Here is a 19,464-nt window from a genome sequence, read left to right as displayed (position 1 = left end):
TGCCATTTCCTCCTCCAGGGGTTCTTCCCAAGCCAGGGATTGAACCTGCATCTCCTGCATCTCCTGCATTGCAGGTGGATTCTTCACCACTGAGCCGCCGTACAATTTTACATACAGAATTGTGAGGAAAATCCAATACATCAACACATTAAAAGCATTTAGAGGACCTCCCTGGGGGTCCAGTGGCCAGCACTCTGTGCTCTCAGTGCCGGGGGCCCCGGGTTGATCCCTAATCAGGGAACTAGACCCACACGCTGCAACTAAAAGTTCACGTGTATCAACTGCAAGTGGTCATTTGCCAGCTGCCTCTGCAGGATTCCGTGTGGCTCAGCTGGTAAAGAATCCGCCCACAATGCTGGAGACCTGGGTTCGATCCCTGGGTTGGGAAAGTGCCCTGGAGAAGGGAAAGGCTACCCACTCCAGTATTCTGGCCTGGAGAATTCCATGTGTCCATGGGCTCACAAAGAGTTGAACATGACTGAGCGACTTTCACTTCACTTCACTTCTGCGGGAACTGATTTCTGTGCTGCTTCAGCTCTTGACCTTCCACATGCCCTGAAGGTAATTCAGGAATGGGGCACTCTGTGTTCTGGGAAAACTGGCAGAACAGGTCTTCAGAGAGTTAAATATTTTCGGGAACTGATTTTCTGAGCCCAATCCTTGCATCTCCTCGTCTCTAGAAAAGCACTAAATCCCTTCATGGGGGACATCAGCTTCTTGTGACTAGCAGAAAACTTTTGCAAATCAGGCAAAAACTTTTGCCTGATTGAATGAACTCCCCCTTCACCAAAACCACATGTATACCGACTGTCGCCCCATCACAGTGGAACAGCTTCTCAGCACTGTCTGAAGTGCTGTCTCCTGGGATGCAGTCTTCACTTTGCCCCAAAGAAAACTTAACTAGCAACTCTCACGTTGTGCATCTTTTTAAGCTGACACATACCACAACTAAAGATCCCAATGTGACAGCAAAGACCCAATGCAGCCAAATCCAAAATAAATAAATACTTAAAAAAAAAAAAAAACCATTTAGTACAGTGCCTAAAGTGTTCCCATATGGCTCATTGGTAAAGAACCCGCCCGCCAATGCAGGAGACACAGTTTTGATCCCTGGATGGGGAAGATCCCCTGGGAGAGGAAATGGTAATCCACTCCGGTATTCTTGCCCGGGAAATCCCATGGACAGAGGAGCCTGGTGGGCTATACAGTTCATGGGGTTGCAAAGAGTCAGACATGACTTAGCAACTAAATAACAACAACAACAAGGGAAAACAAATGAGTGCAAAGAGGCAGAAGAAAAAAAGCAGTGTCTGATTAGATACAGAATTCCCGATAGCTTGTTTTCTCTTAACACTACCGAAGCTCCCCAGTTTAAAAATGGCAATAAATACACACTAAATCTTATTTATTGAGTTAAAGGGTAAAATTTAAAAATTGCTAAGTTCTGCCAGGCAGGTAAAATCAACCGAATTATATAATGAATCAAATCTGTTTTCACCTTAAAAAGGTGATAAAAGGTAGGAGAAGGAACACTTTTTTTTTTTTAAGTTTCGGTTTCTAGGAAAAAGAAACATACTCTGAAAATTCTTCTGCCTGGATTTCATTGGCCAATAAAAACCGCTGAATATGTACTTTGACTAAAACAAACTGCAATTGAATACACTTCTTTCCTGCGTCTTTCACTTCTAGTGAGATTCTCTAAGCCACAAGACACAGCTGCCCAGAACCTATTTCTTAACTGTAAGTACTTTGAAATGAAGCATTTCTTTAAAACTTATCTCAGCACTTAAAAAAGAAAGTTCTCTTTAAAAGTATTTGATTTCCTTGTTTCTATTTCTCACATATAGAGAAATGCTTTTATTTGAGGTTCAGCAGAAGGACCAATGATTTCTTGTCTAATTGTTTTAACTGTGGTAAATTGAGTCATATTCAACATGTGCCAAGGATGTGTGAGATGCCACATTTTTCATAAGGTAGTCTTGAATCATCAACTACTGCTTTCGGCAGGAAACATATATTAGGCATTGTGTCTATAACGGGGTCATGAATTTCACTGTTTATTTCACACATAGGTATGTTTGCTTGTGTGGTCTAGTGCCTTTGTATTTTGTAAATATTTTGCTTGGTTTTTGAAACTTGGGTTTTGAAACTATTCTGCTTGAAAACAGAAGACGAAATTTTGCAGATTTAGCTAAATCATGAGAATAATGAACGAATGAGAATAAATCCTGAGAATCCTTGAATGTGAATTTTTGGTAAGAAAGTAAGGAAAACAGACTAGAATGCTTCAAACTTAAATTCTAGTGCTTTATTTATATGTGTAAAGAAAGAGACCATTTCTCACTATACATTTGTGAGCTTTCAAGATAAGAAGTTATGAGATGAAAATGCTTCCATCAAAATTAAAAAAAAAATTTAACATGGATAAACACCAGAAAGAAGAGGAAAATTGAAGTGATATATTGTTTAATATCAATGCAATTAATATAGTACATTAATACTATTAGAAAGATAAGGGGCTATCCTTTTCAAGATAAGGGGCTGTTCTTAGAAAGATGATGTGTTCCAAGACTGGAAAGACAGGTATAAGATTAATTGTGACTATTAATGAGTGAAATGAGGGTATTTAAATGGTGAACCAAATCCTGCAAGGTTTCTGGCCATTGAGGTCATCCCATGAAAGGAGTCTTCTGAAGAAAAGAGTCCCAGTCTCTCTTCCAAGCCTCTCCACCAAGATCCTCATTTCAATTCCTCCTGCCTCCATGCTACCTTTTTTCCTGAGTGGCCCCCGTCAACTCTTTCATCACTCACTCTGCTCTGTGGGATCAAAGTTGCCAAGAAATGCAACAACCGTGTACTCACTCAGTGATGGGCAGAGTTGCCGACCATGGAGAGGGAACTACAGACTCTCTTGAACCCCCGCTAAATCAAACACAGACGCTTCACACATTGGGCACCCAGTAGTGTTCCCTAAGGTGGGTTTGATCTGCAGGCATTCTTGGTTTTTGTTTTCAGCTCTGCTGGGTCTTCACTGCAGCACACGGGCTCTTCCTTGTGGTGTGGAGCATGGACTTGTGTGTGGAGCGCATGGGCTCAGTAGCTGCAGAGCACGTACTTCTTTAGTTGTGGCCCACACACTTATTTTGCCCCACGGCACGTGGGATCTTAGTTTCTTGACCAGGGATCAAACATGGGTTACTTGCATTGGAAGGCAGATTCTTAACCATCAGACCACCAGGAAACCCTATATTGGCAGTTATTCTTTTTATTTTTTTAATTTTTACTTATTTATGGCTGGGCTGGGTCTTTGTTGCTGCACAGGTTTTCTCTAGTTGTGGCAAGCAGGGGCTACCCTCTAGTCGTGGTACACGAGCTTCTCATTCCAGTGGCTTCTCTTGAGGAGCTCTAGGGTGTGCGGGCTTCCATAGTTGCCACATGGGCTTAGCTGCCCCTTGGCATGTGGAATCTTCCTGGACCACGGATCAAACCCAGGTGCCCTACATTGACAGGTGGATTCTTAACCACTGGACCACCAGGGAAGTCCTACAGTTATTCTTAACAGAAGAGAAATAAAAACGCCCAGAGATGTGGGTTACAAAGCGTCCGCAGTAAAATAACTGATGCTCCATTCTCCTGAGATGCACGGGCACGCAGCCCAGGGGTGAGCGGAGCTAGTTCAGCCTGTGCTCCTTGACCAGCTGGAGGCTCTGGCATGACTGCATCTGCCTGGAGAAGAGGAAGGCATTTTTTTTTTGGATTCTCACCAAGGTGGGTCTATGCAGAAGGGCTATGTTACTCTACATGACAACACCCTATGGCAGATGGGGCAGCAGGCCTGGGGGTTCTCAGTCAGATTCTTGGACCCCAGCCCAGCCCACCTAAATCACAACCTCCGGAGACAGTGCTCAGGAATCTACATCATAAACAACCTCTCCGAACGGAGGATACAGGCTTATAGACAAGGTCCCAGAAATACTTAGAAACATTGCCAAGCACTAAAGTGATTTCGGGGAAGTTGTCTTTTGTTATCTTGCCCTCAACTCCTGCTGTTGATCTTTAACCTTGAGGGGTTACAGTTAAACACTGTCAGGGACTTAATGGCTGAAGCAACGAGATTTGCAGTTGTTTGGATGTTTTGTGTTTGTTTTTCTTTTATATTTTATTGCAACCTAAAGGATCCCTAGCGGAGAAGGCAATGGCAAGCCACTCCAGTACTTACTCTTGCCTGGCAAATCCCATGGATGGAGGAGCCTGGTAGGCTGCAGTCCATGGGGTCGCTAAGGGTGGGACACGACTGAGCGACTTCACTTTCACTTTTCACTTTCATGCACTGGAGAAGGAAATGGCAACCCACTCCAGTGTTCTTGCCTGGAGAATCCCAGCAACGGGGGAGCCTGGTGGGCTGCCGTCTATGGGGTCGCACAGAGTCAGACACGACTGAAGCAACTTAGCAGCAGCAGCAGCAAAGGATCCTTAGAATTGTGAAATGCTATTTAAGCCTCAGAGAAGCAAGTGTGTTTGTTTCCTCTCCCACTTGATGACTATCAGAGAGTTGAGTAAGTACTTGAGTAAGAACTCTCATGTGAGAAGATGAAAGATCTTTTTCAGAATAAGCTACACTGGTCAAAAAAGAAGTCTGGGATGCTGGTTCTTACTGCTGTTTGCTCTGGGCCAGGCTGGATGGAACAAGCTTCCCCACTGCTATAGGAAACCTTCCCAAGAAATGAAATTTGAAAGCTCCTGGGGCCCCCACTCTCTGCTTGGTTCTCTGTGCTGAAGTCCACAGGTGCACCTGGGGCCCCACCATTTTTCACATTCAAAAGAGGAAGTCAAAAGAAGTGAAAGAAACAGAAACCAACCAGAGCTTTGACTTTGGAACTAAAAACTGTTTAGGCTCCTACACTGAGGATGTAAACTTTCCAACAAACTAAATGGCAGTCAGCACACAGCTGCTGGCTACAAAATATTCAGATTACCATTGGTGGACTTCAAAAGCACTCAGAGGATGCTCCAGTCTCTGTTTTCAGGGTTAACAGCAGCCGATCTGAATACACAAACACATGTAGTATATACTGAGTGAAGACAGTCAAGGAAAGGAAAGGATGGCTAGATAATTGCAGGCAAGTTTTTATTCTGAAATCTTAAGAAAATTATAATTAAATATTCATATAATTATATTAAAAATCACAGCATAAGTTTTCCCCATGGCTCAGTGGTAAAGAATCCACCTGCAAAGAAGGAGATGCAGGTTCAATCCCTGGGTTGGGATGATCCCTTGGAGGAGAAAATGGTAACCCACTCCAGTATTTTTACCTGGAAAATTCCATAGACAGAGGAGCCTGGTGGGCTACAGTCCACAAGGTCACAAAGATTCAGAAGCAACTGAGCATGAGACAGTCAAACAAACAAACAAACAAACATGTTTTTCCTGAGAGAGATCATGAGAAGCATATCAATTCATTCATTCATTCCTGAATTTCATGAAATTCATGAATGCCAACTGTTTCCAGGCATTGGCTAGGGCCTAAGGACAAAAACATTCAGACAGCTATAGGATAATCGGTACAAACCTATACATTATTTTTTGGTCACTGCATTTTCTTTTTGTTTCCAAAATGGGTATTTCTTGCTTTGATTATAAAAGGAATAACTGCTAATTGTAAAGTAAAGCTTTTTTAAGACAATGTACAAAATTACAAAGGTAGTTAAAAATATCTATCAACCAGTAACCTAGTGACAACCCCATTTTCCGCTTGGTTCTCTGTGCTGAAGAGAGAAAATGTGCAACATTTTGTATAGCCTTTCCTGGTTGTTTTGTTCTGATATTTGAAGATGAAAAGGAAAGGTAAAAGAAAGTTCAAACACAGTTTAAAAAAAAAAAAAAAAGCATTTCCTGCATTTCTTTCCCAGGCCCCAGAAACGGGAAGCCGTCACTCAAAAGGACGGTTTGTACTGTGGTTTGGAATGTGGGCTGCCTGGCAGTCTAAGGAGTTCGGGAGAGAACTGCCACTTCTTGAGTGGTTTCCAGGATGAGCGCTAGGCTGTGTCTGATGCACTCCAGCTGTAGCCAGGACAACACTCTGAGACTAGTGCCAGGTGTGCTAATGGGCACCTACTGTGAGCCAGGCCCTCCACTGAGCTTTGGAGATACCTCAGCGGACAAAGCTCACAAATATTCCCTGCCCTGGTAGAGCTTACATGCAGGATTAGGAGCTTCCTTTTCCTAAAATCAAGACAATTATTGTCCAAAAAAAGGTGCGCAACAGAAATGGCATGACTGCAGTTTGTTGGAGAAGGCAATGGCACCCAACTCCAGTACTCCACTCCAGTACTCTTGCCTGGAAAATCCATGGACAGAGGAGCCTGGTGGGCTGCAGTCCATGGGGTCGCTAAGGGTGGGACACGAATGAGCGACTTCACTTTCACTTTTCACTTTCATGCATTGGAGAAGGCAATGGCAACCTACTCCAGTGTTCTTGCCTGGAGAATCCCAGGGAACAGGGAGCCTGGTCGGCTGCCGTCTATGGCGTCGCCCAGAGTCGGACACGACTGAAGCGACTTAGCAGCAACAGTAGCAGTATCAGCAGCAGTTTGTTTACTTTCTTTGTCATGAATCCACAGGAGTTTGTTTTGAAAGCTGTGGTTGCTTCTTGTCATTTAAAAAAAACAACGGACATGTGTGCAGGTAGTGGAATCTGAGGCCAGCCTGTGTGTGTGCTGTGCTAAGTCGCTTCAGTCATGTATGACTCTTTGCCACCCCATGGGCCATAGCCTGCCTGGCTCTTCTGTCCATGGGATTCTCCAGGCAAGAATACTGCACTGGGTTGCCATGCCCTCCACCAGGGGATCTTCCTTACCTAGGGATCAAATCTGGCTCTCCTGTATTGGCAGGCAGGTTCTTTACCAATTGGGAAGCCTGCTTAAGGGGTGCTAAAGTCAGCAGGGCCAGGAATAGGTTGCTGGTGATATTTCTGTCTCTCTTATTTCTTGATCAGAAGTGAGCTGATCAGTCCATTCATCTGATGAAAACTTTTAAAAATGTATTATAAATGCCTGGTGAGGCTGGGGACTCCTGCAGACAGAGCGAGGGGGCCACGAGGGAGAGGGGCCCCAATCTCTGTCTCCGGGACAGGGACCAGCCCGGGTCCTGGCCTCGATACCCTCCCCACAGCCCCGATGGCACAGCCGCCTGGAGCCAGCCTGGCCCTGATCGCCTCTGACCCTGCCCTCCGGTTCCCCCGTTGGCTGCCCCCGGCGCAAAAAGGTCATGGTCGGGCCCCAGCAGAGGAGAAAGGCGGATGCACAACCCACATCCTGGAAAGCCGAATGTGGGTGCCTTGTGAACACGGCACGCCACTGGCACTCTCCATCCTGAGAGGCGAGCAGTCACCCAGGGGAGAACTCCACCCGGCCCTCCGCCCTGCCTTGCCTCCCCGCGGAGACCACACCTCCCGCGGGCACTGGAAAGACAGGCGATCGAGTTCTCAGCCCTAAAGGGCAAAGCCGGGACTGTTGCTGGGCAGTGATGATTTGATAACTTGGTTCAGCCTAACGCGGACCTACCCCTCGGCACACACTCTGTCCTGCCCTTGTCACGGCCCCCCTTGATCCTCCTCCCCGCAAGGGAGCCAGAGCCCAGGCAGAGAGGCAAGTTCACTTCGTTCACTCGCCTGATGAACCTGCCCTTGAAGACAGACACCTCCTCCCTACACAGAGACCCACAAATAACACACGCCCCGCCCCCCAAACCCCTTCCTGCTTTTTGTTCACTTGCTAGAAACTTCTTTCACAAGAAGTTTCCTGAGAGATCCACAGTGGTTAGAATCTTTTATTGTAAAAAAGCAGTAAAGAGTCATTATGGCACATTGAAAAAAATCAAAAACCAAAATAAAAAGCCACCTTAATATATATAAAAAATACAAACCTAATAAATTTTAAATAAACTTCACCTCTTCTGAATGCATTTTATAGTGCTTTATACAAAAAAAAAAAAAAAAAGAAATTCTTTAGGACGGTTCCTAAGAATTATAAGGGGGAAAAGCAACCAGAGTTCAGAAATATTACAGCTATATTTAAACCATATACTACTAGGATTTGGGAATATGTATTTTTTTTTACAGCTTTTGTGATATATTGCTTTTGTATTTTTCGCTCTAAGTCCCATGGGGGCTTTCCTTTTTTCATATTCTGTTTTTTATTTTTGGAAATAATTTTAGACTTATGAAAAGTATTGCAAAGTAACACATAGAAAGACAAGCAATAACAAATGTTGGCCACGATGACAGAAACTGCAAACAAAACCCAACCATTTTGGAAAATAGTTTGAAGTAGTTGGAAACGCTAAATGTGGCTTTGATGGTATAGTGGTGAGCATAGCTACTTTCCAAAATGCTAAACATAAGTTGGCATTTTGACCCAGCAATTCTACTTCCAGATATGCCCAAGAGAAATGAAAATACATGTCCCCACAAAAACCTGTGTGGTAGGCAGATGGTAATAGGAGCATTATTCATAGTAACAAAAAAGTAGAAACAACCTCCATATCCATTCACTGATGAATGGATAAACACAAAATGGTCTATCCACATAATGGAATATTATTCAACAGTTTAAAAAAAATGCTAATACATGTTGTGGCAAGACTGGACCTTGAAAACATTATGCTAACTAAAGGCATCAGTCACAAAAGATCATATATCTTCTGATTCCATTTATATGAAATGACTAGAATAAGCAAAGCAATAGAGACAAAAAGCACAGTAGATGTTGTTTGGAGGTGGAGGAGGCAAGAGGAAAGGGAAGTAACTGATGTGTGGGGTTTTCTTTAGAGGATGTGTGCTAACATATTTCACAGTTAGATTATGGCGGTGGTTGTGCAACTATAAATAGGCTAAACTCACTGAACTATATCCATTTTGAATGAGTGAATTCTATAGTATGCAAAACGATCAGTCCAGTGGCTAAGACTCTGCATTTCCACTGTGGTGGGGATGAGGGGGACAGGGTGTGCAAGTTCAATCCCTGGTGGGGGAACTAGGATCCCGCATGCTCCACAGGGCAGCCAAAAAAAATACCACTGGCTACTCTATTATATGTAAAATGAATGTAAAAGATATCTCAATAAAATATTTTTAAAATAACAGAGTCCCCATACAGCCCTCACCTGGCTTTCCCAGTTAATATTTTACAAACCATAGTATAAATATCAAAACCAGGAAATTGATGTTGGCAAACTACTATCAACTAATTAACCTATGGATCTATCTTATCCAAGTGTTATCAGTTGTCCCACTCACATCCTGAGAAAGAGAAAGCAACTCCTGCCACTTGGAACTTGACCACTTGAGCTAGACTTTGGTGAGCTGTGAGCTGGCCGGGCACTCACACCAGGATGTTGGGTTTCTGGAGGGGTGGTTTGGAGATATAATTGACATATAACATTATATTATTTTCACGTGTACAACATAATGATTTGACATGTGTACATGCTGTGAAATGATGATCACAGTAAATCATTAACATCCATCACCACACAGTTAACAAGTTTTTTTCTTGAGATGAGAACTTTTAAGACTTATTCTCTTAGAAACTTTGAAATATGCAATACATGTTAGTAATGATAGTCACCATGCTGTACATCACCTCCCTGCTGCTGCTGCTGCTGCTAAGTCACTTCAGTCGTGTCCGACTCTGTGCGACCCCATAGACGGCAGCCCACCAGGCTCCCCCGTCCCTGGGATTTTCCAGGCAAGAACACTGGAGTGGGTTGCCATTTCCTTCTCCAATGCATGAAAGTGAAAAGTGAAAGTGAAGTCGCTCAGTCATGTCCGACTCCTAGCGACCCCATGGACTGCAGCCCACCAGGCTCCTCCGTCCATGGATTTTCCAGGCAAGAGTACTGGAGTGGGGTGCCATTGCCTTTCTCCGATATCACCTCCCAAGACTTACTTTTTTTACAACTGCAAATTTATACCGCTAGATAGTATAGCTTGTTGTTACTCCACCCATTTCACCCACACCCCACCCCTTACCCCTGACAACCCCCGACCTGCTCTCCATATCCGTAGTTTGGTTTGCTTATTTTAGATCCCAGGTATAAGCAAGATCCTACTGTGTGTGTCTTGCTCTGTCTGACTTATTTCACTTAGTGTAATGATAGCTCAGTTGGTAAAAAATCCGCCTGCAATGCGGGAGACCTGGGTTTGATCCCTGGGTTGGGAAGATCCCCTGGAGAAGGGAAAGGCTGCCCACTCCAGTATTCTGGCCTGGAGAATTCCATGGATTGTATACCATAGGGTCGCAAAGGGTTGGACACGACCGAGCGACTTTCACTTAATGCCTTTAAGGTCCATCCATATTGTCCTTCACGCTGGGTCCTGATGCTCTCCTCTAGCACATGAACAATTTCACAGAGCATCAACATCAGCTAAGACCCTGAGGGATCAAATAAAAATACTAGCACTCCATAATCAAATTTGAACACAGATGAACTTTAAACATTATCCGAGCCATAAAATACCAACACTTCCCTTTCTTGAATAATATGAGTGATCGCGGTTTCTTTATCTGTTGCATGGTGAGACATGCTCTAGTCACCCCTACTCCATAGATAAGATTTATTAATATACCCAGTCATAGCATTGTCTCCACTTTCTGGAACACATCAGTATGTCCCATTACTGACAATTACTAACTTTGGTCACTTGACTAAGATAGTGTCTGCCAGCTTATCCATTGGAGAGTTGCTATTTTTCCCTTTGTAATTAGTCAGCAGCCTGTGGGGTGATACTTTGAGACCATGTAAATGTGTTGTTTCTCATCATACTTCCGAAGTCTAGAATTAGTATCTATCCTTGAGGCTTGCCTATAACAGTTATTACTGTTGCTGCGCTTAGTTGCTCAGTTGTGTCTGACTCTGTGACCCCATGGACTGTAGCTTGCCAGGCTCCTCCATCCATGGGAATTCTCCAGGCCAGAACGCTGGAGTGGGTTGTCAGGCCCTCCACCAGGGGGTTTTCCCAAACCAGGGATCAAACCCAGGTCTCCCACATTACAGGTGGATCTGAGCCATCAGGGAAGCCCAAGAATACTGGAGTGGGTATCCTATCCCTTCTCCAGGGGAACTTCCAGGCCCAGGAATCGAATGGGGTTCTCCTGCATTGCAGGCAGACTCTTTACCACCTGAGCTTCCAGGGAAGCCCCAGTTATTACTGTAGCATTTGCCAAATGATAATCTTATATTTCCATCACTCCATCTTTATTAATTAATAGGAAATCTACCAAAAGAAAGCACTATCCCTTCTCCCTCATTTTAAAATTTATTCTTTTATTTTTATCAGTACTTGCATGTCTGCTAAGTTGCTTCAGTCATGTTCGACTCTTTGCAACCCTATGGACTGTAGCCCTCCAGGCTTCTCTGTTCATGGGATTTTCCAGGCAAAAATACTGGAGTGATTTACCATTCCTCCTTCAGGGAACCTTCCCAACCCAGGGATTGAATCAGCCATCTCTTATTGTTAGGCAGGTTTTTATTTTTACCACTAGCAACACCTCAGTATAATATAGTATACTATACTATACTATACTATAAGTTTGTATAGTATAACTTTGCCTATAAGTTATAATCCAATATTGACATTGTTTGGTTACTCATACTGTCCCAGATTTAGCTATTGGAAGAGCCATCAGTTTGGCTCTGAGGCCCTGTCTCTAGTCCAATTTTGAACTTTTTCACCTTGTGATTCCACAAGATGTTCCAGGCTTATCTTGTACTTTACCTGCCCCAGTCCTGGAATCAGCCATTTCTCCAATGAACTCAGGCTCTTTTTTTTTTTTTTAATTGGAAAATGGCATTGATAAACCAAGATTTGGGCACAAAATACATTCATTGACAGTGGGCTGTTTTTGCCTCTAGGTCCTCTCAACAGAGAGGGCTAGGAAATATTTATGTATTCATACATATGCACAAACTTCCCTGGTGGCTCAGCAGTAAAGAATTCACCTGCCAATGCAGGCGATGTGGGGGTTTTGATCCTTGGGTAGAAAAGATCCCCTGGAGGAGGAAATGATAACCCACTCCAGTACTCTTGCCTGGAGAATCCCATGGACAGAGGAGCCTGGTGGACTATAATCCACGGGGTCGTGAAAAGCTGAACACGACTTAGCAAATAAACAACGAATAACAACATACACACACATTTCTGTGTGTGTGTGCGTGTGTGTGCGTGTGTGTGTGTGTGTGTGTGTGTGCGTGTGTGTGTAAAGCTGTTGTTTGTTGCCTTGGTGGCTTCCTAAGTGCTTGTCTTGAACTTTGACAGAGTTACTGCCCATTTCTAAGTTCTAAGCGACTGTGCTAAGTCGCTTCAGTCGTGTCCAACTCTGTGTGACCCCATGGACTGTAGCCCCGCCAGGCTTTTCTGTTCTTGGGATTCTCCAGGCAAGAATACTGGAGTGGGTTTCCATGCCCTCCTCCAGAGGCTCTTCCCGACCCAGGGATTGCACCCACGTCTCTTATGTCTCCTGCGTTGGCAGGCATGTTCTTTATCACTGAGTCACCTGGGAAGCCTTCTTACTGTATAACTATAATCATTTAATTAAAGTTTAGAAAAATATATGTTTGTATACTGCACTCACCAATGGAAAGGGAAAGACCTAGAGCTATTTCTAATGGTAGAAATGTCTAACAGGTATGAACATTTAGAAGAACATTTAAAGCTTCTTCTGTCTAAAAAATAAAATAAAAATAAACTCATTTTATCCTCATCCAAAAACACTGAGTATTCTTCACATGAGGCTGTTGCTAGGACTCAAAGGACAATTTATAATGATAGATCTGGCTAATTTATAATTAGCTCCACTGGATCATAGGAAAAGTAAGAAAGTTCCAGAAAAACATCTACTTCTGCTTTATTGATTACGCCAAAGCCTTTGACTGTGTGGATTACAACAATCTTAAAGAGATGGAAATACCAGACCACCTTACCTGCCTCCTGAAAAATCTGTATACAGGTCAAGAAGCAAGAGTTAGAACCGGACATGGAACAGTGGACTGGTTCCAAACTGGGAAAGGAATATGTCGGGGCTGTATACTGTCACTCTGCTTATTTAACTTATATGCAGAGTATATCACGCTAAATGCTGGGCTGGATAAAGCACAAGCTGGAATCAAGATTGCAGGGAGAAATATCAATAACCTCAGATATGCAGATGACACCACCTTTATGGCAGAAAGTGAAGAAGAACTAAAGAGCCTCTTGATGAAAGTGAAAGAGGAGAGTGAAAAACCTGGCTTAAAACTCAACATTCAAAAAACTAAGATCATGGCATCTGGTCCCATCACCTCGTGGCAAATAGATGGGGAAACAAGAAAAACAGAGACAGACTTTCTCTTCCTGGGCTTCAAAATCACTGCAGATGATGACTGCAGCCATGAAATTAAAAGATGCCTACTCCTTGGAAGAAAAGCTATGACCAACATAGACAGTATATTAAAAAGCAGAGACATTACTTTGCAGACAGAGGTCCATCTAGTCAAAGCTGTGGCTTTTCCAGTAGTAATGTATGGATGTGAGAGTTGGACCATAAGGAAAGCTGAGCACCAAAGAACTGATGCTTCTGAACTGTATTGGAGAAGACTCTTGAGAGTCCCTTGGACTACAAGGAGATCAACCCAGTCAATCCTAAAGGAAATCAATCCGAATATTCATTGGAAAGACTGATGCTGAAGCTGAAACTCCAATACTTTGGCCACCTGATGCGAAGAGGGGACTCATTGGAAAAGACCCTGATGCTGGGAAGGATTGAAGGCAGGAGGAGAAGGGGACAACAGAGGATGAGATGGTTGGAGGGCATCACCAACTCGAAGGACATGAGTTTGAGCAAGCTCCGGGAGTTGGTGATGGACAGAGAAGCTTGGCATGCTACAGTCTATGGGGTCACAAAGAGTTGGACACAACTGAACAACTGAGCTGAACTGACGATGAAGCCTGGGTAGATTTAGGCATGTTTGAATCATTGCTGATACACTGTCCCTGTGTGGATAAATATCCAAGGTGTTGCCCTGTGTCATGTACTGCTCTCCTTTTTTTGTTTATGGGCACTACCCAACTATCCAGCTCACCCACACATGACTGAGCAGTGAAATCTAGAGAAGAAACCAGTGAACTCAAGAAATAGAAAAAGTAATATAGAACAACTGAGGTAATTGGCTTGTTTTTGAAACTGCCCTATGAGGAAAGCAATACAAGAAAGCAAATAGTATAATCATATTGCCTGAGTATCAGGAAGCACTGTATTTTCAATTTTAGTGTTTTTCTTTTGTCCTGATTCTGAAGTGGAAATGTATTACATCTCAGTGTCTAGCACGCTGTGAGTGAATTAAGCATATAATAAGTACTTAATTCAAGAAGACAATGAAAAGTACCTTCTATGAGCCTAACACTGGGTGTGATGATAAAGGAATAAATGGGAAGAGAGGGTTCCAGCTCTCAAGGAGATCACAACAAACCAAGGACAATGCCACAATGCAGTCAGTGCTCTGAAGGAGCAGGCTTTTTAGCTGAGAGCAAAGGAAGAAACAGGGCCTGTGGAGTGAGCCAGAGAAGGGTTTGAATTTCACAATTTACTTAAAGTCTCAGAGCCTCCATTTCCTCATCAACTCAGTAAAGGTAATAGTTCGTACTTAGCCGGGGCTGTTATAACATGAAGTGGACAGTGTGAGTCTAGTATAGTGCCTGATATAGGGTGGCATCTCAGTAAATATTAACTGATACTTTTGCCAAGAATTATTTGTGGAAATGATCAAAAGAAATCTCCTTGCTGCATTTTTGTACATTTTAGCCACTCCCTTTATACAAGTCTGATTTTTTTAAGTTGTTCATTAAATTCATCCTTGGACTTTATCTTAATTTTATCTTAATTTTAGTTGTTCATTAAATTCATCCTTGGACTTTATCTTATTTAATACTCTCAATGAGCACATAAGGTGGATAGGTGAGAAACCACTTTCACTTCACAGATGAGTAGGAGGAAATTTAAATGACTAGTTAAATGACTAGGCCTATCAATGACTAGTCCAAGATTACAATTTAGAAAAACAGAATTTGAACAAAGATATTCTCACTCCCAGATATTCCCTGGTAGCTCAGCTGGTAAAGAATCTTTCTGCATTGCAGGAGACCCCAGTTCGATTTCTGGGTTGGGAAGATCGCCTGGAGAAGGGAAAGGCTACCCACTCCAGTATTCTGGCCTGGAGAATTCCATGGACAGAAGAGCCTAGCAGGCTACAGTCCATGGGGTTGCAAAGAGCCAGACATGACTGAGTGACTAAGCACAGCACAGCACATTCTCACTCCAAATCAAATCAGGGACTTTCCTGGCAGTCCAATGGTTAGGACTTTACCTTCCAATGCAGGGGGTGCAAGAGAGATCACTGGTTGGGGAGCTAAGATCCCATATGCCTGGTGACCAAAACCCAAAACATGAAACAGAAACAATACTGTGACAAATTTGATAAAATGGTTTAAAAATGGTTCACATTAAAAAAATGTTTTTTTTATTCAAATCAATGTTTAATTACCCCCACACTGCCTCTTAGGATGGAGAGAAATTAGGACAAAATGTACTTTATAATAAGTTTTGCTTGGGCACTCTATCTTTGCTTGCCCCCTAACAAGGCTTCAGGTAAATTTCAACTGAAGGATCAGCTTGGATGCAGGAAGATTGGAGAGGATTACTGTTATATCCCTGGAGAAGGGATAGGCTACCCACTCCAGCATTCTTGGATTTCCCTGGTGGCTCAGATGTTAAAGAATCTGTCTGCAATGTGGGAGACCTGGGTTTGAGCCCTGGGTTGGGAAGATCCCCAGGAGAAGGGATAGGGAAACTCCTGGGGTCCAGCCCCAGTGGGATCCAGGGATTCCCTCAGGAGGACAGCGTTGGCGATTAGAATAGCAAAGCAGGGATTTATTAGATGCTCAATAATAACTGGTTTACGCGGGAAATCAATAAAGTTCGTGACACCAAACTTGCTCTGACCACAGAGGCTGCAGGCACCCTCTCAAATAGCGGAAGGTGCCCCACCTTAGGCACCTTCTCGATTGGGTCTTAGAAGCCCAGGCAAATAAGTGGTCCCAGAGGACCCCCGCGCTCCAATTATTTTGGCGTGAAGGAAGAACAGAAGAGAAAAGGAGGAAAAGGAAACAAGAAAGAACGACACGGGGAGACCAAGCTTCGGTGAGCAAGGCCCGAAACTTTATTTTCAACAGGGGCTTTTATACCCTAAGTTGCACATAGAGGATAATAGGGGGTGTGAAATCATGCAAAGTCAGCAGTCTTTGATCCTTATCGAAACCAGGGTTTCTTTTCTGCAAACTTATCTTATACAAATGGTTTAGGTGATTTACATCATCTGCTGGCCAGAAGGCCTGTTAACATTTTATGACTCCGACAAAGGTTTGTCAACCATAAGACTTCTTTTCTCTAAGAGTAATTATTTTAAAGTTTGGCGCCATCCTCCGAAGGTGTTAGATAAAATTGCATTCCTATAGGGCAAAGGTGCAATGGGTTTACAACGAAGGAAAGAATTTATTACCTTAAGGGTCTAAAGTTGTTAACACCAAGGCCACTGCTTATTTTTTCTACATACCAACTATATTAATTAATACACTTCCAAAGATACAATACAGGGGATGTGGAAACTTGGCAGCAAGCATTGGCTCAACAATGAAATCTTCTACTAGTTCTATTCTGACAATTTCTAATTCCCCCAGAGGCTCTATACTATTTGAATATCTTAAGCTTCCCGTGCCTCTCACAGTTGGGAGACTGTAAACAATCATATGCGTAGCTGTAGGAGTCCGGGTAAACCTGTCAGGCAAGTTAGAGAACCATCTGGGGGGTTTGGATTTAAACACTCCTATTATGCCCAAGAGGCTAATTAGCCAGAGTTCTAAGTTGATTTCCTTCAGAGAAAAGGCGATGGGGATAGCCCCCCTCCGTGACTGTCGGAGGAGTTGGTGAAAGTCATGAAGCAGTAAAACAGACAGACTCTGGTTTTGGAGTAGACGCTCAGGCAGGCCCAGAGGGGCACCCCTCGAGTTCTGGCTCGCCTTGCCCACCAGAACTCTCCCATATAACCTTGTTATGGGTGGGGACTCCCGTGCTGGCTCCCGGCAGGAACCCACTCCAGTGTTCTTGCCTAGAGAATCCCATGGACAGAGGAGCCTAGTATGCTACTGTCCATGGGGTCACAAAAAGTCAGACACAACTGAGTGACTAACACTTTGACTTTTGACTGTGATATTGTGATTTATACATATTTTACTTTGATTCCTGTTCAGGGTACAGAGCTCCTAAAATCTATGGAATTTATTAAGTGATAAAAAGTGGTAAAGGTGTCTTGTTATTCATAACAAGCTCCTCTCAACTATAGAGTTTATGCTAATGAAGCGACTTTTGGAAAACCGTTGAGGATGGGGGCTGGTTGCAAGGGGAAGCAACCTGTGATTGTTGTTGTTCAGCTGCTCAGTCGTGTCCAACTCTTTGCAGCCCCATGGACTGCAGCACGCCAGACTTCCCTGTCATTCACTGTCTCCTGTCTCCTGGAGTTTGCTCAAACTCATGTTCATTGAGTTGGCGATGCCATCCAACCATATCATCCTCTGCCACCCCCTTCTCCTCCTGCCTTCAATCTTACCCAGCATCAGGGTCTTTTCCAATGAGTTGGCTCTTCACATCAAGTGGCCAAAGTATTGGAGTTTCAGCTTCAGCATCAGTTCTTCTAATGAATATTCGGGGTTGATTTCCTTTAGGATTTACTAGGGGTGGAATGTTCAGCCCCACCTCCCAGACTGTGAGGCAGGGAGGGGAGAAGGGTTTGGAGACTGAGTTCAATCACCAATGGCCAATGATTTCATCAATCACGCCTATGCAATGAAGCCTCCATAAAATCCCAAAAGGACAGAGTTCAGAGAGTTTTGGGGTTTGTGTGCTGGGAGAGTGACGCACCCCAAACTCCACAGACTCTGAAGCTCCCCTTAGATATCTTTTCATCTGATTGTCCATCTGTATCCTTTAATACCCTTTGTAATATATCAATAGAAAGTGAAAGTGAAGTAGCTCAGTCATGTCCGACTCTTTGTAACCCCGTGGACTGTAGCCTACCAGGCTCCTCACTCCATGGGATTCTCCAGGCAAGAATCCTGGAGTGGGTTGCCACTTCCTTCTCCAGGGGATCTTCCTGACCCTGGGATCGAACCCTGGTCTCCCGCATTGCAGGCAGACACTTTAACCTCTGAGGCACCAGGCAAGCCCATATAAACTGTTTTCCTGAGTTCTGTGGGCCACTTTTGCAAATTAATGGAAATGAAGAGGGGAGCATGGGAACCTCTGATCTACCTGGTCAGAAGCACAGGTGAGGACTTCCCTGGTGGCTCACTGGATTGAAAGTCTGCCTGCCAATGCAGGGGCACATGTGTTTGACCCCTGGTCTTGGAAGATTCCACATGCTGTGGGATGTGCTACAACTACTGAGCCCAGGCGCTGTAGCCCTTGAGCAGCAACTACTGAGCCCATGTGCTGCAAAACTACTGAAGCCTGTGTGCCTAGAGCCTGTGCTCCTCAAAAAGGGAAGCCATTGCAATAAGAAGCCGTGCACCCCAATGAAGAGTAACCTCCGCTTGTTGCAACCTGAGAAAGCCCGCGTGCAGTGATGAAGACCCTGTACAACCAAAACATTTAAAAATGAATAAATGAAAGAAATGCTTTAAAAAGAAGTACAGGTAACCACGTGGATGTACAATGGATATCTGAAGTAGGAGAAGGGAGGGCAGTCCTGTGGGACTGAGCCTGAAATACATGGAATCTGACACTGTTTACAGGTGGCAGTGCCAGAATGGAGCTGAATTGCCCTGTACGGGCAGGCTCCCCAAGATGACTGTACTCTTGCTTCTCTGTTCACCCTCTGCTTGACCAGTCCCTGTGTCACCTACATTCTACTCAGATGACCGACCTTCCGAATCAGGAGATGCCTGCGTCCTTGCCACCAACCCCAGCTAGTAATTGTTTTAGGTGTTAGATCAGAACATCTCCACCCTGAGAACTTATCAAAGGGGCAGTGAATGGCTGTGCTCTTCTGCTGCTTTCCCTGACAACCAGTGAGCCACCCTGATCTCAATCCCACCTACAACTGGTAACCTCCCCTCCCCCCAGGAGTGAAGACTGGTGGGCTGTCGCTCCAGGACCTTGCTTCAGACGGTCTTCCCTGGTGACATATTAGAGAAGAATCCTCCTGCCAATGTAGGGAACACAGGTTCGATCCCTGGTCTGGGAAGATTCCACATGTGGTGGAGCAACTGGAACCATGCCCCACAACTTCTGAGCCTGTGCTCTGAAGCCCTCTAGAGCCCATGAGCCACAACTACTGAAGCCCATGCCCTCTGGAACCTGTTGTTGAGTTGCTAAGTC

General features: G+C 44.1%; 1 protein-coding gene across 3 annotated transcripts in view; it reads left to right on the top strand.

The window, feature by feature from the left end:
• The first annotated feature begins 1,666 nt into the window (after positions 1-1,666).
• Positions 1,667-19,464, top strand: part of PLAC8B (placenta associated 8 B) — a 34,776-nt gene continuing 16,978 nt past the window's right edge. For 2 of the 3 annotated variants that reach the window (XM_015471695.3, XM_024993443.2), the window contains exon 1: positions 1,682-1,740. The gene's annotated coding sequence lies outside the window, so the exon portion shown is untranslated. Of the gene's footprint in view, positions 1,741-19,464 lie in introns of all 3 variants that reach the window. The other variant, NM_001076987.2, reaches the window with a different exon arrangement.

Source organism: Bos taurus, chromosome 6, assembly GCF_002263795.3.
Source record: "Bos taurus isolate L1 Dominette 01449 registration number 42190680 breed Hereford chromosome 6, ARS-UCD2.0, whole genome shotgun sequence".
NCBI lineage: Eukaryota > Metazoa > Chordata > Mammalia > Artiodactyla > Bovidae > Bos > Bos taurus.
The sequence above is the reverse complement of the archived record's forward strand: the minus strand, read 5'-3'. Positions and strand labels throughout refer to the sequence as shown.